The sequence below is a fragment of the Miniopterus natalensis genome, chromosome 8 (assembly GCF_054644295.1).
Source record: "Miniopterus natalensis isolate mMinNat1 chromosome 8, mMinNat1.hap1, whole genome shotgun sequence".
NCBI lineage: Eukaryota > Metazoa > Chordata > Mammalia > Chiroptera > Miniopteridae > Miniopterus > Miniopterus natalensis.
Window position 1 is genome coordinate 77,129,097 of NC_142088.1, and position 23,967 is coordinate 77,153,063.

The 23,967-nt window shown below is 43.8% G+C and overlaps 1 pseudogene; it reads right to left on the reverse strand.

Annotated features, from left to right (window-relative positions):
- Positions 1-19,801: 19,801 nt before the first annotated feature.
- LOC107529847 (lipoyl synthase, mitochondrial pseudogene) lies at positions 19,802-23,653 on the reverse strand (annotated as a pseudogene).
- Between the last annotated feature and the right edge of the window lie 314 nt (positions 23,654-23,967).

A 23,967-nucleotide genomic window follows, 5' to 3' on the forward strand; every position in this document is an offset into this window, starting at 1 on the left:
AAAACTTCAGTTTAAAGAGCAAAGAAGTTTTCAAAAGCAGGGGTGTGTCCAAGAAGGAGCAAACGGAAAGGGGCTCCCACCCGCCAAAATTAAGATGATTTTTACTAACCTATTAGAAAATTGTTAATTAAGGGGAAGGAATTAAGCATTTATGTTACCTTTCCAGAAAGATGCGTTTCAGAGTAACCAAACATTCCTAAGTGATGAGAGAAATCTCCTTTTTTTTTCAGAGAAGAATGCTAACTAATGTAGGACAAATGATAGAACTAAGAAGTTTAAGTTTTGCCAACCCTTATGAAATAGGTGATTCAGACAATTATCAGCAGATGCCAAAACCTACAGCTGAAAGTGTTTCCACACAGGGGACCTGGCCCTGAGCGCCTGCCTAAGGCCCTCTGGGGTTGTGTGGGCTCTTGACTTCATGCAGGAAAAATTTCGCAGCACGAGTCCAGGTGAGTTTTAGAGAACATTTATTAAAGCCGGGGACAGTGAAACAAGGAAGGGCCTAGGATAACAGTGGAGGGACTAGGTGGAGAAATGAGCCGAGGCTGGGCTGCTCTGGCTCACTAAGAAGTCAGAGAAAAGGGGACCTCGGGGACAGGGTCGGGGGTTTGCCCAGGATGAACTGCAGCCACCCATTGTTGCAAGCCTCGTGGGGTTCCTTAGAGTTTAGGAGATGCACTCCCGTGGGGAAAGAAAAGGGGCGAGAGGGGAAGGTGCCGGCATGCTCCCTGGATATACATCTGGACCTCCAGGTAACACTGGTTACCCTCTGAAGGATTCACATATACATCCATGTGGACAAGAGGGGGGCCACATACTGAACCTGCTGAGCTTAGGGGGAGGCTGCATGGTGGGCCTTACAAACCCATTGACCAAAGTGACCGCACAGAGGGATCTAAATGTAAAAACTTCTAACTAAAAGTGGGCACGGTGGAAAGTCATGTCTTAGGCCTTCAGCTTCCTTGACAAAGGTCATTCTTTAACTTTGAAATTGTCTATTGTTTTTGTGCGTCTAAAATAACATACCTTTGAAATGTCGAGCAATGTCCTATTCCAGGCCTCTCAAAGACGAGACCGCAGGCACCTGAGCACGGACCCCATTGTTCCCTTGTTGCCCAAACACCATCTCTGTGTCGTAAATGTTAACTATCCGGTACCCACCGGTGTAAAAGAAGTTTGTGTCTCCTTGGTTTGTTTCATCCAGACCCGGAGGTTCCTCACTTTGATTTCTCCCACCTCCCTAATCTACCACCAATGAACCGCAGCTTATCCCAAGATGCAAAAGCTGCCATTCTCCAAAGCATTTCTCAATCCATCGAGATTTTGCTCCTCAGCAGTTGTCATCAGTTTGGCTCAAATAAGCTCTTATAAGACTTTTTTTAAAGCTTAACATTCTTTCATTGATATCTACATGGCGTCCACCATCCAGACCACTGGGATGTGAGTAGACCTCTTGGCACCCATCTTCTGGACCACCTGGCATCCATCATCCTGAGTGTCTGTCACCTGACTGGTAAGTGACCTGGACCAATCCTAGGACTGAGAATGCAGCACTGATCATTCTCAAGAATGCACTTTTTGCTATAAGAACTTTTAACTTCTCTTTCTTCGTTGGAACACTTTTGGCCTGCCCGTGTTTCCAGTTTGCAAACTCTAAGACCCTTGAATAAATATCATCTGTTTCTAGCAAAGCCTTCAGACTCTTTGAATTCATTGAACACAGTCCTGTACAGCTTGATGACAGGAACACATTCTGAGACATGCCTTGTTAGGTGATTTCGTCACTGCGTGGGCATTACAAATACACTTACACAAACCTGGATGGAATAGCCTGCTACACACCAAGGCTAGATGGTATAGCCTATTGCTGTGAGGGAGGAAAAATAAAATTCCCTCCACCCTCTGGGTCTGTGCCTGAGACGTCCCGAAATAGATTAGCAGGAGAAAAACAAATTAAAGTTTAATAACATGTATACTACCTGTATACATGAGAGAGTCCCAGGAAACTAAGTAACTCACCGAAATGGCTGAATCCACCACCTTTAATACCATCTTCAGCTGAAGACAAAAAATGGTGTAGGTGGGGAGAGCCGGCGGTGGGCGATTACCAGGAAAAGCACAGGAAAGGGGGTAAGGTTGTCATGCAGGTTTAAGCCCTTGCCTTCTGTACTGATAAGAGTTTCAATAGATCACTCCTCCCTTGCAAGCGGAGATTTTCCTTACAAATGTAAATGTTTTATACAAAGTGTAACTTCTACTCGCTTTAAGAGCTTCTCCCATGTGTTCTGTTTCTTTAACTAGCCTAAAATAATCATATGCCAAAGAGACATATTTTGCTGACATAGTCTGTTTCCCTACAGCTTCTGGGCTACAAACCTGTGCAGCATGTAACCGTAGGCAATTATGACGCAGTGGTGTTTGTGTAATGCTTTGCACTACAGCCTGAAGACAGCCACACACCACTAGGCAACAGGGATTTTTCAGCTCCGTCATAATCTTTTTTTAAAAAATATGTTTTTATTGATTTCAGAGAGAGGAAGGGAGAGGGAGAGAAGCATCAATGATGAGACAGAGTTGATGTCTCCTCCGGCCCACCCCCTGCTGGGTATCAAGCCAAAAGAGATCCAGAGAAATAGAAGCGTGGAACAGACTGATGATTCTCAGAGGAAAGGCGGGGGTGGGGGGTGGGGGGGGATTAACCGAAGAACTTGCAGGCATATATGGACTCACACAGTAGTGGGGTGAAGGCCTGGAGCGGGGGCGGGTGCAGGGTGGAGGGGATCAATAGGGGGAAAAGGGGGACATCTGTAATACTTTCAACAATAAAGATAAATTTAAAAACCTTTAAAAACAACTCTGTTTGAAAATGCTTTTAAAAAGTAGACCAATAAGTGGATTTTTAAAATGTGGTATATACATACAAAGAAATATTATTTAACCTTAAAAAGGAAGGAAATTCTGAAACATGCTACACATGGATGACCCTTAAGACATTATCTAAGTGAAATAAGCCAGCCACACACACACACACACACACACACCCCTGTGTGATTCCTCTTGTATGAGGCGCCTAGAGTGGTCACATTCATAAAGACAGTAAGTGGAAAGGTGGGTGCCAGGGGTGGGTGGGAGGGGGGATAGAAAATTAATGTTTAAAGGGCGCAGAGTTTCAGTCTGAGGACTTGGGAAAGTTCTGGAGATGGTGGTAGCACAGCGTGAATGGTTAAAATGGCCCCAGCCCGTTTGGTCAGTGGTTAGAGCGCCAGCCCTCTGACTGAAGGGTCCTGTGTTCAGTTCCAGCCAAGGGCACATACTTCGGTTGCAGGATCGAGTCCTGGCCCAGGGTCAGGGCATAAGCAGGAGGCAACCAATCGGTGTCTCTCACATCGATGTTTCTCTCTCTCTCCCTTCCACACCCTGAAAAGCAATGGAAAAAATATCCTCTGGTGAGGATTGAAAAAAATTGACTAAAAGGGTAAATTTTATGTTATGTGTATTTTACCAAAAAGAAAGAAAACTGATGAAAGTTGAACAAAAATACTGCTCTGTGGGCAGAAGCAACCAAGCCGAGGAAAGAACCGCTAGCAATGCCGTCGTGCTGCGATAAAACTCACAGGAGAGGAGATGCGGGAGATGTTCTCTGCCCAGGCCCGTCGCGGGAGCAGCTCTAGGCAACCTTCCTGGGGATGCAGGTCTCCACTTACTTTCTGATTAAGAACACAGGCCACAGGCAGGAGGCCAGACGGAAACCACAGCATGTGACGTTTCCTTTGTGCACCATTGTCTAAGCCAAATCTCCTGAAAGAAAAGGAACACTGCTCTGTCATTCAGCCTGAGTCACTAAGAGTGGTGATGCTGAAAACTGAGGCTGGAAGTAGGGGGGGGTGAGCAGGGTGGGGAGCCTGAGCTCAGCTCTCAGGGGCCACTAGCATGTGCCTCTGCTCCCGCAGTCGCTACTCCTCCAGGCGGGTGTCCACGCTTTAGCTGCTTCGCGGTGAGCTAACAGGCTCGGGGCAGGAAGGTGGCCCCAGGCCTTCCACCCGGGTGTGCGAGCCGAGTGGAGGCTGCCAGCCTGCCATCGCCGACCATATGACCACAGGCAGGTGGGCGGCATGAACCTTGGAAGGTGGGAGTCAGAAGAGCAGAGTTTCCCGAGTTGAGATCCTGATAAAGCCCCAGGCGTGGCTAGGCCCGGAGGAAGGGGACAGGGAAGGAGAGCTGAGGGGAGCTCTGGAGGAAGCCCTGCGGGTATGACACTCCCCCCCTGAGGGAGCTGCTGCCATCTGAGCTCCTCCTGGAGGAGTGTCCACCTCAGTGTCCCTAAATTAAGGTCTGGGCCCTGCTCAGCACCTGCCCGGCAGCTGATTCTGGCCCCCCCTCACCACCACAAGTGGTTGAGGAGTCCATAAAGAGAGGAGTGAGCTCAAAATGACCTCATTGTAAATCAGGTCGCCTCCACAGATCCCTGTCAACACTTGGGACTGCATTTGGCAGTGAGGAGCCAGCCGAAAGGAGAGGCACACACCGCACTCCCCTGGGGACAGCGGGAGCAACTCAACAGGAGCAAAGACGCCAGCCAAGCTGAGCCAGCCCCGGAAACTACAGTGGGCAAATCCTCCTGGCATATTCGGTTTGTTGAGTTGGGGTTCGGGGGTGAAGGGTGCTGTGCAGTTCCAAGCTGGGGGAAAACTGTACCGGTTTCAATGAGAAGGCCACTTCCCAGCTCTAAATAATAGAAGCATCCAGAAGGAAGTAACCAGAGCCTTCTGCCAATTGATCTGGAGACTGGGAAAAAGTCCTACAGTTATTAATGACCCCTGTGTTCTGGGAGCTGATTTCATGCACCAGACGGAGGCATCAAAGAGTTGCTGTTGAAGGCAAAGTGGTTTCAGCCAAAGCTCCACTCCTGTTCTCCCAGCAAATGAGCATTTTCCTCTAAGGGAGCACTTAGAGGAGATTGGCCTCTCGACACATCTGATGAGCTGGGAGCTGTGCGGGTGATTGGCATACTTTTATAACCACTCAGTCTTCATAGCGTACTTTCTGTGGGTGAACCCCATTTCAGTCCACTCTGAGAGTGGGGGTGAAAACAGATGCTGTGTGGCTTCAGGGAAACAGAGCTGAGGATGGAGCCGCTCAAGGCCTGAGGCCTCAGCAGCACCTCCTGCTGGAACCCTGGGCGAGAATGGGCTCATTAGCCCTTGCAGAGATAGTGCAGTGCGCTTCAGCTTGCCCAGGAGTTGCAGTGATGTTGCTTGTATAGCTGCTTTTTCTAATGTCTAGGCCTGCTCAGGAAGAGGCTACCAATAAATAGATTAGGGACCTATGAGAGTGTCAGAGAAAAACAGTTTCCTGTGGAAACAATGTCAGAAAAGATGCTGAATTCCCTTCACTCATTTACTAAACTGTGAGCAACCTGAGGGGAGGGTCTGTGCCGTCAGGATGAGCTACTTTGTAAATTAATATTGAACTAATTGAGCGCTGTTGTGAGGTAGTATTATTTCAAAAGATAACTGCCATCTGGCTGGCATGGCTCAGCAGTTGAGCATCTACCTAGGACCCAGCAGATCGCAGTTTGGATTCCCGGTCAGGGCACATGCCGGGTTTCAGGCTCCATCCCCAGCAGGGGACATGCAGGAGACAGCCGATCAATGACTCTTGTCATTGATGTTTCTATCTCTCTCTCCCTCTCCCTTCCTCTCCCTGAAATCAATAAAGACATATTTAAAAAAAAAAGATAACTGCCCTGGCAAGTGTGGCTTAGTTGGTTAGGCATGCACACTGAAAGGTTGGGGGTTCAATCCCCTGTCAGGGCACATACGGGGTAATTCCCTTCCTGTGGGGATTTACTTTATCTTTCCAGCCAAGGAGATAAGAACTGTCTCCTGCCTGGCACCCTCCTCCTCCATTGGTGGGGTCCCCACTCCCCAAAGCAGGCTCAGGAACACATCTTTGGTGGGTCAAGAGTTTCTGGATCACTGTCCAACCCTGGTCAAGTCTCCGTTTCCTCGGTGTACTCAGTGCAATCAGCCCATTCAAGGCAAATTGTCTTTATCTCTTTCCTGCAGCTCCTACTGAGGTGAAAGTAGGCCAGGGGTTTTCTAACTCCCTCTCAAAGCCATTTACCCAAACTACTACAACAGCCACATAACCAGTCTTTTGTCCCTTTCAACCCATTTCCTTCCTGCGGGAAGGCTGATTTTATTAAAATACAGTCTGAGAGAGCTAACGTTGAAAAGACTGGCACGCCAGTGTTGGTCTGGATGTGGAGGAACTGGAACTCTCACACATTTTGGCGGGAATGCAAGATGGGTCAGCCACTTTGGAAAACAGTTTGGCAGTGTCTTAAAAGTTAAACATACACTTGGCATATAACCCTGCAGTCCCACTTCTTACCCAAGAGAAATAAAACATATCCACACAAAGGCTTGTGCTTGTTTTTCATGGAAGTTTTATTTATTATAGCCACACACTGGAAACAACTCAAATGCCCATCAACTGTTGAACAAATTGTAATAATCTGCACAGAGGACTCCCACTTAGTAACTAAATGAAATGAATTGCTGATACACACAGCATAAATAAAACTCAGAAGCATTATGCTAAATGAGAGGCTACACACCTAAGACTGCATACTGTATGATTTCATTCATACGGAATTGTATGTTTCAGAAAGCTGACCATTGGTTGCTCAGGGCCAGGAGTTGGGGAAGGGGGTTGATTGTAAAGAGAGAACTTTTTGGGGTGATGGTGGTTTCATAACTATGTATTTGCTGAAACTAATTGATTTTTTAAAATTTAAAATTGGTGCCCAGCTGGGCGTGGCTCAGCGGTTGAGCGTCGGCTTAGGATCCAGTAGATCATGGTTCTATTCCTGGTCAGGGCACATGCTGGGTTGCGGGCTGAGTCCCGTCAGAGGCATGCAGGAGGCACCCGATCAATGCCTCTCTCATCACTGATGTTTCTATCTCTCTCCCTTTCCCTTCCTCTATCTGAAATCAGTAAAGATATATTTAAAAATAAATAAATAAAAATAAAAAATAAAATTGGTAAAATTTGCTATATAAAAATACCTGAACAGAGTTGATTTTAAAAATAAATAAAGGCCCATGGATATAGACAATAATGTGGTGAAGGCCTGGTAGGGGTGGGGCAGGGTGGAGGGAGGCAAAGGGGGACATCTGTAAGAGAGTCAACAATAAAAAATACGCAAAAATAAATAAAGGCATACAGTAATGAAAAAAACCACAATCTGGGAAAAGATTAAAGAAATGACAGAAAATTGCACAATGTGAGATTTAGACCAGGAGAGCTGTTAAGAGTTGCGTTCCACCCAACGCGAGGCTGTGTTTGGCATCATGTGGGAGAGGTGGGCCAGCGCATTATTCTCCTAAGGCTGCGGCTCTCAAACTCGGCGGGCATCAGGACACCTTCAGGAACTCGGTAAAAAGTCAAAGGGCCGAGCCCTATCCTACTGCAACGAGCTTGGGCCTGTTCTCTTATTAGTCTCTGGCCATATTGGCCTTCACGTGTTCCATTAAACTCACCCTGCTCGCTGTTCCTCAGAGCTCTGCACACGCCCCGCTCTCTCCTGGAAGGCTTGAGCACCTTTGCGGTCCCTGGTGATCCCTGGTGTCGGGTCCAGTTGGCTTGGTATGTGTCATGGGTCGCTGAGCTTGCCTTTCCTAACGCACGGTACTTGCATAATTGCCTGTTTGGTATCTGTCTTCTCTGGACAGTAAACCTTGTGAGCGCTGGTCAGCAGTGCTTGGGATGGTGCCTGACACACTGTTAATATATCTGTTCTTTGATCGGGGTTCTGAAGAGATGTCTGGGGGTTCAGGGAAGTATAGGTCAAGACTATGGCCCAATAGGGGGAGCAAAGTCAGCCCTCTTCTTTCAAAAGCAGAGCAGCTGCACATTTAGACTTGGTAATATTGACCTTGGTAACAATACAGGTGAGTAATGGGCTTCCTAGTCAACTATGTTTTGAAATAAATGGAGGCATGGGGCTTGACCTCCAAAAGGTAGGCTTCTCTCCTCACACTTTAACTTGGGCCTGCATGAGTTTCCTCCAGCTCCAGCCTTCGGATGTGACCATGAGTGCACCTGACCCTCGCCAGCCTAGAATTCTCCGTGAAAACAAGGGGCAGAAATTAAAACTGCACGGAGATATTTCTAAACACCCCCTAGAATGACTAACATTACAAAGACTATCTGTACCAAGCATTGGCAAGGATGTGTTGTTGGAAAGATAAAACGTTTTGGCAGGTTCCTATGAAATTAAAATGCACATCATATAACCCAGCGACCCCACTCCTGGGTATTTACCCAACAGCAATGAAGACGTGCGCAAGCGAAGCCTCGTGCGGGAATGTTTGGAGCAGCTTTAAGGACAGCACAAGCCGTAACCGGCCCAGACGCCCCCTGGCTGGTGAAGGGGTGACCTGGCTCCATCTCCTCATCAGGATCCTGTGTGGCAGTGAAACGACAGACTACTGGCGCCTGAATGATCTTGAATGAATTACACTCTGTGAAAGAAACAGGCAAAAGCCCTGGCCGGTTTGGCTCAGTGGTTAGAGCGTCAGCCCGCGGACTGAGGGATCCTGGGTTCGATTCCGGCCCAAGGTACCAACCGTGGTTGCGGGCTCGATCCCCCGCCCAGGTTCAGGGGACAGCCAACCGATCTGTCTCTCTCACATCGATGTTTCCTCTCTCTCCGCCCCACCCCCTGCCTCTCTCTCTCTCTCCCTTCCACTCTCGCTGAAAAGCAGTGGAAAAAATATCCTCAGGTGAAGATGAAAAGAGAAGAAACAGACAAAAATGAGTGCATGCCGCCTGATTCCATTCACATGAAATTACAGCACAGGCAGACTTTGCTGCCAGAAACGAGGGCCTTGGGGGCCGGGAGCCAGGGCTGGGCGGGGAGCGGAGATGGGCGGCCGGGGGAGTGAGGACACTTTTGGGGGGTAGAAATCGTCTGTATCTTCATTGTGGTGCTGGCTGCACAAAAGTATGCATTTGTGCAAACTCATTCACTGTGTGCTTAAAAGTAAAAAATTAAATATAATGTTATTGTATTAAATTATATCTCAATAAAGCTGATCTATTATTTTTTTAATTTAAATTTTTTTATTTTAATCCTCACCAGAGGATATTTTTTTCATTGCTTTTCAGAGAGAGTGGAAGGGAGAGAGACACATGATGTGAGAGAGACACACCCATTTGCTGCCTCCCACACGTGCCCTGCTGGCCGCGGATGGAGCCTGTAACCAAGGCACATGCCCTTGGCTGGAATCGAACCCGGGACCCTCAGTCTCAGGCCAGTGCTCTAACCACTGAGCCAAACCGGCCAGGGCTAAAGCTGATTTTTCAAAATGAAGGACAAAGAAAGTAAGTGCTTTTAGAATACCACAAAGGAAACAATCAATTTGCAGTTCTGTTTCTTGCTGAAATTTAAATGTCTGCCATTCCTTCAGTTACGTGGTTGGAGGTGACAGAAAGCAGACAGAACATAGGGTTTGGCGTCCAACTGACTCAGAGAATGTTCTCTCGCCTGCATATAACCCCTGGGACCTTGAGCCGGTTGCTTTGTCTGCCTGAGCCTAAAACTACCATTCTTGGCTGTATGGTAGTTTTGCATTAAAAAAATAAAATAAAGTTCATGTTTACACATAAACGTTTTATTGATTCACATATGAGACAAATATATTAAAAGCATCTCCCAGTACTGTACCTGGTATGTGCTTTAAGTAATGTCAGTCCCCCAAGCAACAAATGCCATGAATAAAGTGACATTTTCTTCTATTTTTTTAAAAAAATTTTATTGATTTTATTGGGGTACAATGGTTAATAAAATTATATGGGTTTCAGGCATACAATTCTATAACACGGCATCTGCATATTGTACTGTGTGCTCACCACCCAAAGTTACGTCTCCTTCCATCACCATTTATCCCCCCTCAGCCTCTTCTACCTCCACCCACCCCCTTTCCCTCTGGTAATCACGATACTGTTTTCTGTGTCTATGAGTATTTGGGGATTTTTTTTGCTTAATTCCTTTACCTTTTCACCCAGCTTCCCAAATCCTCTCCCCTCTGACAGCTGCCAATTTATTCTCTGTATCTATTATTCTGTTTCTATTTTATTTATTAGTTTATTTTGTTCATTAGATTCCACATATAAGTGAAATCATATGGTTTTTGTCTTTCTCTGACTGGCTTGTTTCACTTAGCATAATACTCTACAGGTTCGTCCATGCTGTCACAAAAGGTAAGATTGCCGTCATTTCTATGGACACATAACTATTCCATTGTGTTTATGTCCCACAGCTGTTTTATCCACTCATCTACTGATGGGCACTTGGGCTGTGTCCAGATCTTAGCTGTTGTAAATAATGCTGCAATGAACATAGAGGTGCATATATTCTTTTGAATAAGTGTTTTAGGTTTCTTCAGATATATTTCCAGAAGTGGGATCTCTGGATCAAAAGGCAATTCCATTTTTTAAAAATATGATTTTGTTGATTTCAGAGAGAGGAAGGGAGAGGGAGAGAGGGGTAGAAACATCAATGATGCGAGAGAATCATCGATCGGCTGCCTCCAACATGCCCCCTGCTGGGGATCGAGCCCGCAACCTGGGCATCTGCCCTGACCAGGAATCGAACTGCGATCTCCTGGATCACAAGTTGATGCTCAGCCACTGAGCTATGCCAGCCATGCAGGCAGCTCCATTTTTAATTTTTTGAGGAAAATCCATAGTGTTTTCCACAGTGGCTGCACCAATCTGCCTTCCCACCAACAGTGCACAAGGGATCCCTTTTCTCTACATCCTTGCCAACACTTGTTGTTATTGACGGTGCCATTCTGACAGATGTGAGGTGGTATCTCATTGTGGTTTTAATTTTCATCTCTGATGATTAGTGACATTGAGCATTTGGAGAAGTGTCTAGTCAGGTCCTTTGCCCATCTGCATGTCCTCTTTGAAGAAGTATCTGTTCAGGTCTTTTTTAGAAAGATTTTGTATTGATTTTTAGAGAGAGAGGAAGAGAAAAGGAGAGAGATTGAGAGAGAGAGAGAAACATCAATGTGAGAGCCAAACATTGACAGCCTGCCTTCTGCACGCCCCCTAACAGGGATCGAGCCTGCAACCTGGGCATGTGCCATGAGTGGAATTAAACCAGCAACCTTTCAGTGCACAGGATGACGCCCAGCTAACTGAGGTACACTGGCCAGGGCCTTTCCCCATATTTTAAATTGGATTGTGTGTGTGTGTCTGTGTGTGTGTGTGTGTGTTTGATGTTGAGTTGTATAAGTTCTTTATTAATTTTGGGTATTAATCCCTTATCAGATGTATCATTGGGAAATATGTTCTCCCATTCAGTGGGTTGTCTTTTCATCTTGTTAACGGTTTCCTTCTCTATGCAAAGTCTTTTTAGTTTGATGTAGTCCCAATTGTTTATCTTTTCTTTTGTTTCCCTTGCCTGAGGAGATATATCAGAAAAAATATTGCTATGAGAAATGTCTGAGATTTTACTGCCTATGTTTTCTTCTAGAGTTTTTATGATTTCAAGTCTTAACATTTAAGTCTTTAAATCATTTTGATTTTAGTCTTGTGTATCATATAAGAAGGTGGTCTAATTTCATTTTTTGCACCTATCTGTACAATTTTTCCAACACCATTTACTGAATAGACTATCTTTACTGCCTTGTATATGCTTGATTCCTTTGTCAAATATTAATTGACTATAAAGAAGTGGGTTTATTTCTGGGTTCTATTCTGTTCCTTTGATCTAAATGTTTGTTTTTATGCCAGTACCATGCTTTTTTATTACTATGGCCTATAGTATAGTTTGATATCAGGTAGCATGATTTCTCCAACTTTGTTCTTCTTTCTCAAGATTCCTGTGGCTATTTAGGGTCTTGTGTGGTTCCATGTAAATTTTTGGAATATTTGTTCTAGTTCTGTGAGATATACCATTAGTATTTTGATAGGAATTGCATTGAATCTATAGATTGCTTTGGGCACTTTATTTAATTAATTTCTCCTAATGATGTTAATTCTTCCTATCCATGAACATGGTATATGCTTCTACTTATTTGTGTCTTCTTCAATTTTTTTCTACAGTGTCTTATAATTCCCCAAGTACAGGTCTTTTACATCTTTTGTTAAATTTATTACTAGGCATTTTTTTTGATGCTATTGTAAATGGTACTGTTTTCTTAGTTTCTCTTTGTGATGGTTCATTATTGGTTTATAAAAATGCAACTGATTTCTGGATATTTATTTTGTATCCTGCTACTTTACTGAATTCATTTATCAGTTCTAGCAGTTTCTTGGTGGAATCTTTAGGGTTCTCTATATACAGTATCATGTCATCTGCAAATAATGACAATTTTACTCCCTCCTTTTCAATTTGGATTCCTTTTATTTCTTCTTCTTGTCTGATAGCTGTGACTAGGACTTCCAGTACTATGTTGAATAAAAGTGGTGAAAATGGACACCCCTGTCTTGTTCCCAATCTTAAGGGAAATGCTTTAAGTTTTTGCCCATTGAGTATGATGTTGGCTGTGGGTTTGTCATATATGGGCTTTATTATGTTGAGGTATGATCCCTCTATTCCCACTTTGCTGAAAGTTTTTAATTATGAATGGGTGCTGGATTTTTATCAAATAATTTTTTCAACATCTATTGATATGATTTTGTGATTTTTACCCTTCGTTTTGTTTATGTGGTGTATCACGTTTACTGATTTGTGCTCATTGTACCAACCTTGCATTCCCAGAATAAAGCCTTGATTATGGTGTATGATCTTTCAACTGTATTGTCGGATTCAGTTTGCTAATATTTTGTTGAGTATTTTGGCATCTATGTTCAGGGATACTGGCTTATAATTTTCTTTCTTTGTAGCATTTTTATCCAGTTTTGGAATTAGGATAATGCTGCCCTCATAAAATGAGCTAAGGAGTTTTCTTTCCTTTTGAATTTTTTTGGCATAGTCTGAAAAGGTTAGGTGTTAGTTCTTTAAATGTTTGGTAAAATTCACCTGTGAAGCCATCCAATCTAGGACTTTTGTTTGTTATCATTTTTTTTTTTTATTACTGCTTCAATTTCATTAGTTGTATTCAGTCTTTTCAGATTCTCTGACTCCTCCTAATTCGGTTTTAGAAGATTGTATGTTTCTAGCAATTTATCCATTTCTCCTGATTGTCCAATTTGTTGGCATATAGTTGTTCCTAATATTTTCTTACAATCCCTTGTATTTCTGTGGAGTCAGTTTTTACTTATCTTTCATTTCTGATTTTATTTATTTGGGTCCTTTTTCTTTTCTTCTTGATGACTCTGGTTAAAGGCTTGTCAGTCTTGTCTATCTTTTCAAACAATCAGCTCTTGCTTTCATTGATCTTCTGTAATTTTTTATTTACATCATTTCATTTACCTCTGCTCCTATTTTTCTTATTTCATTTCTTCTTCTCACTTTGGACTTTGTTTATTGTTCTTTTTGTAGTTCCTTTAAGTGTAACAGTACATTTTTTAAAACATTTTTATTGTTTACACTATTACAGATGTCTTAGTTTTCCACTCCTTTGCCCACCACTACCCAGCCCCCTGACTGGCCATCTCTCTGGCCATCACCACACTAAAATTAGATTGTTTATTTGAATTTTTATTGTTTCTTGAGGTAGACCTGTAATGCTATAGATTTTACTCCTAGGGCTGCTTTCACTGTGTCCCATAGATTTTGTGTTGTGTCCTCATTTTTATTTGTTTCAAGGTATCTTTTGATTTCTTCCTTGATCTCATTATTAACCCCTTCATTGTTTAGTAATATGATATTTAGTCTCCATGTCTTTGTGCGTTTTCCAGTGTTTTTCTTATGATTGATTTCTAGTTTCATACCGTTATGGTCAGAGAAGATGTTTGAAATGATTTTAATTTTCTTAAATTTATTGATACTTGTTTTGTGACCTAACATGTTGTTTATCCTAGAAAATATTCCATGTGTGCTTGAAAAGGATGTATATTCTGCTGCTTTGGAGTAAAATGCTCTGAAGATATCAATTAAATCCATCTGATCTCGTGTGTCATGTAAGGTTGCCATTTCCTTGTTGATTTTTTGTCTGGAAGATTAATTCCTTGATGTCGATGGGCTGTAAAAATCCCCTACTATGACTGTATTACTGTCAATCTCTCCCTTTATGTCAATCAAGATTTGCTTTTTATATGTAGATGCTTCCATATCGGGTGAATAAATATTTACAAGGGTTATATATTCCCTTTTTGGGGGGTGCTCCCTTTATCACTATGTAGTGTCCTTCTTTGTCTTTTACTCTAGCCTTTGTTTTGAAATCTATTTTGTCCCATATAAATATTGCTACCCCACCTTTTTAAGATTTTCATTTGCATGAAATATCTTTTTCCATCCCTTTACTTTTAGTCTGTGTGTATATTTTGTTCTGAGGTGGGTCCCTTGCAGACAGCATGTATATAGGTCTATTTTTCTTATCCATTCAGCTACCCTATGACTTTTGATTGGCGTATTTAAGCCATTTACATTGAGAGTGATTATCAATAGGTACATATGTTTTTGCCAATTTATTCTTTTAACTCTGTTTTCCTCCTCCCCCTCCTCCTTCTTCTTCTTCCAGCAGGCCCTTTCACATTTCTTACAATACTGGTTGGTGGTAATGAACTCCTTTAGCTTTTTCTTCCCTTCAAAGCTCTGTATTTCTCCTTCAATTTTAAATGACAGCCTTGCTGGGTAAAGTAGTTTTGGTTGTAGGTCCTTGCTTTTCATCACTTTGAATATTTTATTCCAATCCCTTCTGGTCTGAAATGTTTCTGTTGAGAAATCAGCTGACAGTCTTATGGGATCTCCCTTGTCGGTAACTATCCATCTTTCTCTAGCTGCATTTAAGATTCTATCTGTTTTTTGCCATTTTAATTTAGGTATATCATGGTGTGGGCTTCTTTGGGTTCATCTTGTTTGGGACTCTCTCCCTTTGTGTCTTTTTCCTTCACCAGGTTAGAAAGGTTTTTAGTCATTATTTCTTCAAATAGTTTCTTGATTCCTTGCTCTCTCTCTTCTTCTAGTGCTCTTATGATGCAGGTGTTTTTACTCTTCATGTTGTCCCAAAGATCCCTTAAACTATCTGCATTTTAAAAAATTCTTTATTCATTTATTTGCTCTGATTGGGTATTTGACTTCCAAATCACTGATTGGATCCTCTGCTGCCTCCAGCCTATTGTTTATTCCTTCTAGTAGATTCCTCATTTCAGATATTATATTCTTAATTTCTGACTGGTTCTTTTTTTATGGTTTCTATGTCCTTTTTTGTGCTTACTATCTCTTTGTTGAAGTTCTCACGAAGTTCCTTAAGCATCCTAATAACTATTCTTTTGAACTGTTTATCTGATAATTTGCTTGTGTCCGTTTCATTTAGCTCTTTTTCTGGAAATTTTCTCCGTTCTTTCATTTGGGTCATGTTTCTTTGTCTCCTCATTTTTGGCTGCCTCTTTGTGTTTTGTTTCTATGTAATAGATAGATTTGCTATGACTCCCAGTCTTCGTGGAGTGGCCTTACGTAGTAGGTGTCCTGTGGGACCTAGTGGCACAGTCTCTTTGATCACCTGATCTTGGTGCTCCAGGAATGCCCCTTGTGTGGATTATGTGGGCCCTCCTGTTGTAATTGTGTCTTGATTGCTATGGGTCTGTTTGTGTGTCTAGTCGACCCTCAGACTGGCTGACTATGAGGATTACCCTGACCACAGTGTACGAGCTGCTGTGCAGATGTGGACTACATGAAGCAGAATTTGCCTTAGCAGGGTCTGGTGCCTGTCGAGATCTGCTTTTGGATATGCTGCTTGTGAAACTAATTGGTTCCTGTTCTGATGTGGTCTGAAGCTTGCCACTGGGTTTGTTGGTTCTGGGCTTCTTGGGAGGGATTCTGGTGCAGGTCAATGTCAGGCACTGCTTGTGACTGACCCTGGGCAACCTGTTTGTAACTACAAAGCAATCAGCAATTTGTGGCTTCCTGTGCTGGGCCTGGGTGTGCATAGGAAGGACCAAGCTGCACAGCATTGACAGTTTTTTATCAGCACTGGGCCCACGGGCAGGTCAACAATGGTCCCACGGTACCCCAAGATCTGCCTGAGATCCTCCTTTGGCAGCCTCCACCTGCTGGCTGCCTGATAGGCTCAGTCACTCAAAGAGCCTCCGGTGGTGCTTGAGTTGCATGAGGTAGGTTCTCAGTGAGTCACCAGGGGCTAGTGGTGTTTGTCAGATTGACAAAGGTTCAAACTCAGTGGCATTTCTGGGTCTGAGGTCACTCAGCTAATGTCCAAGGGTATACCAGATCTATCTGTCACTTGCTGGGTGCCCACAGACCTTTGTGGTGGACTGGGGTCTCAGGGAGTCATCAGGGTGAGGTGAGCATAGTTTATCAGGCCCAAATAGATCAATATTTGGCTGCATGAAAGGAGGGCTCTATACTAGATGGGTGTGTAAGGTAAAAATGGCCCCCATCCTAGAGCCATACAACTCAGTATGTCCAAGGCTCTACAAGGAACCCAAGCTCAATAGGGCAGGCTGGCACGGCCAAGAGTCAGGATGGTGAGACTAGTGGCTCTCTTGTTTTTTTGTTGGTTTGTTTGTTTGTTTTAATACTCACTCGAGGATATTTTTTCCATTGCTTTTCAGAGATAATGGAAGAGAGAGAGAGACAGAGAGAAACATCGATGTGAGAGAGACACATCGATTGGTTGCCCCCCCCCCCACGCACACTGATTGGGGTTGGGGATTGAGCCTACAACCAAGGCACAAGCCCTTAGCCAGAATCAAACCCAGGACCCTTCAGTCTTAGGGCCAACACTCCAACCACTGAGCCAAACCGGCTAGGGCCCTAGTGGCTCTCTTGTGACGGGTAGGTGCCTGTCAGACTTGGGTGAAAGTGGGAAAAATGGGCTCTCATCCCAGTGCAACACAACTCAGTCTTTCCTAGATTCTGCTCAGGCCTCAGCAGGAGTCCAGAGAGTGTGGCCACCTGGAGCCCAGAGGGTGGGGCTAGAGGATCTCATGTGAGGGCACCCCATCTGTCAGCTTCACCGGAAAGTGGGGGAAAGGCCCTTGCCCTAAAGCCACACCACTGAGTCACTGGCACCCCTGAGTCTGCCCAGATATCTACACCCTGGCCCAGGCAGCTGACTCCTCAGTAGGGTGTGAGCTCCGCAGGTTGGGGCGACAGGGAGTCCAGAGGGTGGGACAGTTGCATTCCCTCAGGCTGATGCCATAAGGAGGGAAGTGCTCCACCCAAGAAAGACGGAGTCTGAGCTGTGGAAAAGTAACTCAGCCCAGGGGTCCCAGTGGCTGTCCCCCCAGCTCTCTACCCAGAGCCACAAACCCAAGTCTCTCCTCACATGACTTCAGCCCACTTTGCCCCCCTCTGCTGGAGCCTGGGGTGAGTGGCTGTGAATTAGATTTTGTGTGTTGGCTGTTTAGGAGGGTGCCTGTGTCACTAGCAGACTCTTGTTTTTCCCTGGAAGACAGAATCCCTGCTGATTTTCACAGGCTGATGTTATGTGGATGCCTCTTTGCAGCTCCCATGCTCTGGGTTGGGAGCCTGGCGTGGGTCTGAGACCCCATGCTCCTCAGTGGGAACCTCTGCAGCTGAGATGTCCCTCTGGAATCCCAGCTGCTGCCGGTGGGCGGGGGTCCAGGCTTTCTCACGCCCCCACTCTTCCTACTAGTCTCGATGAGGCATACCCGTAAACCTGGCTTATAAGCCTTATATTCGGCTAGTCTTCAGTTAGTTATTCAGGTTGATTGCTCTGTATTTAAGCTGTACTCCAGTTTGGTCCTGGGAGGAGGTGAGTGTAACATCCACTTACTGCACCGCCACCTTGGACCTCCCCCCTCTTCTGTTTTGTTTCTGAGGAATACATGACAAGTCTCAATGCACCGGAAAGCCTAACAAACTCTTAATTTGAAAACATGGCTTTGGGAGGAAAAACAAATGAAAAGTTTGCCCCCGGGCCTGTGTTGTCTGAGTACAGGAGCTGCCTGCTGCATGGTGGTTATGGCATCAGAGAAAGCCCTTGCTTTCTGACACATGTACCAACTGGGGGGAACAATTAATTGCCACCCCACACTCTCTGCACAAGTGATTTTTATGGCCTCCCACCCCCAGGCTTTTAAAATGGTCAACAGCCCCCTGGTTAGTAGGAAATTCTTCAGTGACACACACCTGCTTGGTGATTTGTTGGCCGTTTTCCCATCCAGCAGGCAGCTGTGGGTAATGTTTAACCAGAAAAATAGAGGCTAAATTAAGACATGTTTACAGTGTAAACGTCGTGGGGTGGGGGAAGGACTTTCCCACTGGCCACACTGCGGGTGACAAGAATATGTTCAGGCCTCCGTGCATTTACTAGAACAGGTGCCCCCCGCCCCCAGGCTCCCGAGAGCCTTGCTGCCAGCTTGCCCAGGCTTTTGGAAGCGCCGCCTGAAGACAGCGGCACCCGCCAGCAGGACGGGCAGAGGGAGGTTCCTGTTTCCTGAGCTCACTGGGTGAGGACTGTCCTCGGGGCGACAGCCCAGGGCCGGGAGGGCTGGGGAGCTGCTTCTGCGCAGCGCTGCTCCTGGCCCATCTCCGATGCTGTAATTTCCAGCTTTGTGGTGACGACACTGCAACGGTTTCAAATCTGCCAGCTTGGGAAATTGTGTCCCTTGTATTAGCAGGCTTTTGGCTGTGTGTGGTAGACACCCAATTCACGCGGATTTAAGGGAGGAAATGATTGGTACTGAAAGGTCCACGGATGTGGGCTCTGCTGGAGCAGGGAATTCAAACAAGTGAAGTGTGTCAAGAACCCATCTGCTTCTTTCTTTTTAATTTTTTTAGTCACATTTGTGTCAAAATAGCTTTATTTTATCAGCCACTATTTTTATATATAGTTGTCACCAATCTGAAACTTTAACATACATTGTGCTAATAAAATGCCATTTTAATGATTTTACATTGGGATTCCATTCCATTTCATTTGACAAAAAGATTTTTCTGCTAAAATGTTTCACTCCCATTCGCCTCCATTGTGCAAAATTAGGAAACATCGGAGTCTAATCTATTATTTCTGTGAAAGAATAGATTTTAGGGAGGATGGTTGTCAGAGATGTTTAAATTTAAAGTGATGGAGTTAATTTTACAAAGCAAAATTTACTATAAAGAAAGTGAGTCAAAGTATATATGACTCCTATGAGTTAAATTAAAATGTAACTCATTTTCAAAGTTAGGTATTGTTTTTATAAAAAATGCTAGTTCACATATTTTAAAATTCAAAACAGATTTGGCTATCCACATATTTTATAATATAGCCACCTAAAGACTGACTTTGTGAGATGTAGAAGAAAGACAGGATTCGGTCAAAAGTTGCTGGTACTAGGGAGAGAATTTCCTTACTCAGATCACTACTATTATAGGTACAACCACCTCGCCAGAGTGGTGAGGAAAAAAGGGATAGTGCATGTAGACGTAGCAAACTATTCGTAGGTTATATTTCCCTGTCCTGGACAGCACTGCGGCCTTGGCTTCACGCAGGTGCTAAACAAGTAGTCAATGCAAAACTATTTTGCAGGTCTGACGCAGTGACACCAATGCAGAAATCAACACTCAGGCTCTTCAGCCTTTCTGAATCATTCCAATGATGTTATACTGTTATATAAAGAACAGGTGCTCATTGTAAGTAATCCGGTCATAGTCTCAGTCTATACTGACTGTTCCATCACTATGTCATTTATCAGAAATGAAATGTGTCCATGATGCACAGGTAACAGGGACTTAAACTTTTCTAGTAGGTTTTAATGTATTTTATAATTATACTGTAAGAGTAAACTCTTAGAAAGATGTTTTGTGATTGCATCACAGCAAGCTCTTGTTTATTGGGACAAAAACGATATGCTAAAAGACAAATAAATTACTATAATTAAATATGCACAGCTTATTGACATTTTTCTTAAGACAAAAAGTTGGGGTTCATCCAGTGAAGTGCAGGCACTCTGCCACGCCCTCTGATAGCAAATGGAATGAAATGTTTAAAATTCCCATGATTGTGTGCCTTGTTAAGTGTTAGAGGGCTTTTATTTTTCTTTTAGCCACTAAATTTTTTCAGGAAAAATTCACTTGCTTTATATGAAGAACACACCAGAGGGCCGCTTGCCTTCCAGTGAAATCCAGGTTCATCTACTTTGTCCCAGTATTTGAACGTCCAGGAGTAATGTATGCTCCGGCCTTCGGTGGCGCTTGTTGGCTGCACTGTCCTCACGGCACACAGCCCGCACCCCTCGCGGAGTGCCCTCCTTGTTCACGTACTTGCTGCCAGTCTTCCCTAAGCCCAACATTACAGCTGTTTTAGAAAAAACATCGGACCGAACCTCCTTGGTGTGCTTCAGGACACGTAGAGACTGGTCAGAATGGTCCTGGGGTCACGAACCTTCCTCTGTGATTCTGGAACTGTTTCTACACTTTGTGCACATACATCTGATCCCGACAGAGAGACTGCTTCTACTGCTTTAAGGTCTCCTCGGAAATCAGGGGGAGCCATGCCACAAGAACTCTTGGGTTCCTTGCCTTCAAGCATGACGTAGTCTTGCAGAGCGCGCAGCTCCTCCGTCGGGGATATCATCTCGGTCCACAGCACAGGCCAGGCCCCACTCCGCAGCTGCCCTGCAGCACCGCGGGGCTCGTTGGCATCCCGTGGAGGAGGCTTTCTCAGTGTCCTAACGGAACAAAATCTGCAACCTCTTGTGCATGTGTCACCCGTCAACATGATCATGGCTGTGGCAGTGGCATTTCCTCCGCTTCCCCAACGCTCCAGTACCCGGACATCGAGCTTCCTCACGCACTGTATGGAGATTTAAATTCCGCAAGTGTTTTTCAGTTTATTGTAATTTTTCCCTGTGGGAGCCTGTCTTTAGCCATGGAGGGAGCCTTAACCTTTCTCCTTTCTGGCATTTTAAGATTCCTTTATATTCACCCCAGGTGCTCTTGTCTGAGAGATCACCAGATACAAAATCTTGAAGGTCTGAGCCATTCTGTAAAAATTCCTTTTTTTCATCTGGCAAGGAACTTGCTGCTCTGACTGGGCTGCATAAGTATTTTCCAAATACCCGGGGCCTCACAGTGTGGATGACTATCCCGCAGCATAATGACAGCTCCCTCTTCTATTTTCTAGCAGATCTAACTCCCGCCCAGCTGGGTGTGGCTCAGTGGTTGAGCGCCGACCTAGGATCTGGGCGATCAGGGTTCGATTCCCGGTCAGGGCACAAGCCCGGGTTGCGGGCTCAATCCCCATTCGGGGGCCTGCAGGAGGCAGCCGATCAATGACTCTCTCATCATTGATGTTTCTCTCTCTCTCCCTCTCCCTTCCTCTCTCTGAAACCAATAAAGATATATTAAAAAAAAACAAAACAGTAGAAAAATTGACACGATGCTTTAGAAGAAAAAAATTGCCAATGATTACCCCGCATCCCTGCCAAAAAACATCTGAAGAGTTTCTCTTTTGGACAGATAATGAAGATCTTTGCATGGCTCCTTTCGCGAAAAGCCTGCTTCCCTCGAACAGCGCCCTAGCACTGGCCATTGGAAGACTCAACCCGCGCAGGCTCCAGGGCACATTTGCTGGGAAACTATGGAAGTGTCAGATGTCTGAATTTCTTTGCCTGGGCATCGTAGGGTTGAGAGCATTTATTTATAACAGGGGAGGTTCTGAAATTGGCCACTTATCAGCACAAAAAAGTAACTTCCAGAATACCACTGCCGAATGAAATGAAAATTCATTTCCTTCTCTCTGTTCACACAAATAGCAGCAGAGCTGGCCACCGAGATACTTGGTGAGCAGATTCATTACGGAACAGACTGGTTACTGGAACTGGAGAAATTTGTAGATAGGTATGCAACACCTTCTAGGACTGGATAAATGGACATTAACTCCTGGCGCTAGTTTAACCCCTGACTTCCCAACCTGTTATGGGTTTTTGCTGTTTTTGAGACAGAAGGCCAGAAATATGTATCACCTAGATATCTTAAAAAAAAATTCCAAAATGTCAAAATTTACTATTGAAGTAGAAAAATGCCCCAAATTCTAAGTCCAGTGTTTTACTTCATGCTTATAATTCAGGGCTCCTATGAGAAATAAAACCTAAGTGAGCACAGAGAGTGCAAAATAGGAAATACTCTGAACACTACGGCTAAATATTGTTGCTTATGGTAGTAAAACAAAGTTCTCTTAGAGAAAATGTTCTTTTTAAACAGAACCACCAAATTCTAATATATACTGGGGAACATCAAATTACAAAAGTGTTTGCTCACATTATTGCACAATGAACGTGAGCCATATGTTCATAACTACCTGCACGTCGACAAGCTAAAAACTGTCACGGTTCATGTCATCAGTGTGTTGGGTTGCTGGTGATCTGGAATCCTTTGGGGAATATATTTTTCAACAATAACCAATTATCCAAAGGATGTTACAAGTGCCAGTCGAGTAATTTCATAGTAGCAGTTTCTGCCCTCTAGTTGTGCAGAAATTGGTGCTGTGTGTGTGTGTGAAGTGTTGCTTCTCAGGGAGGTGATTGTTTAAGGTATAAATGTTAACATTAAGCTATAAATCTCTTTAGGAATTATATCATTTTGCCAATCTCTTTAAGTAAAATGAGTTGACTAGATTTAGGTGCCTGAGGTCTATTGCCACCTAGTGTTACGTTATTTCAAACGAGCACAGAAGAATGGAACTTACTTGCCTCCTCCCCCACGCCGGCCCCAGTGCCTCATTTCTGCCTCCACTTCAAAGTCACCAGGTCTTGTCAGTGCAGGATTTCACAAATTTCTTTTTAACATTGCCACTGACAACCTAGCATTCATGCTCATCCTGTTGAAACTTTAAGGCCTTAGCTTAATGGGCTGTATGTTGACCATATACTATCTTTCGGCAAGTTATTTAAGCTCTCTGGGCTTGTTTCCTCACTTCTTAGGTAGGAACAGTAATATCTATTTCATAGTTTTATTAAATGAGTTAATATATTTAAAATGCTTACAATACCTGACATATGCAAATATTTAATGTGTTAATTATCATACACCTTAAATCATATTTGAGTCCTTAATGGGAATAGAGGTGATGGAAATAGTCTCTATTACTTTCCATTTTATGGTCAGAAGGCAGAAGTTGGGTTCCCTATGACAACTGGGCTGAGAGGCCTATTCTGGATAAAGACTTTTGCAAATATTTTCACCCAGTCTGTAGCTTATCCTTTCTTTCTCTTAGCAGTGTCTTAAACAAAAAGTTTGAAATTTTAAGTTCAGCTTATCAGTTTTCTCTTATGGATTATGCTTTTGGTGTCATGTCTAAGAACTCTGCCTGCATCAGGTCATGGAGTTTTCTCCTATTTTCCTCAAAATTTTTTTTTCTTCTTTTACATTTAGGTCTATTATACATTTTGAGTTAATTTTTGTAGAAGGTGTTAAGTTAGTGTTTCTTACCATCCGAGTCACTTGCAAATGCTCATTTGTTAATACAGATGTTATAACATCTAATGTATCTCATCTTTTGAAATGTCTTTTCACACAGATATGTACTGTCAAGTACTGATACCAATCACCAAACATGATTTTGAGTCAATTCCTCACTTGTACGGCGTTTGTAGAATTCTGTTAGCTTCCTCTCTTGATATTTGCCTTTTAGTAGGTCATTCATTACACTGAACCTTCAGCTGAAAGGTAGGTGGAAGCTTTGCAATCCCAGTTAAGTGGATTTTGAAATATGGAAACTTTCTTTGCACTTGTATCGGGGTCTGGAACTGTAGTTTGAGGCTGGAAAATGCATCTGCTACAAATTTGTGTGGGTATGATCGTTTTAACTTTTGACAGCACAGAAAGCAGCGATACATTCCTCATATTCAAGTGTTGTCATCAAAGTCACT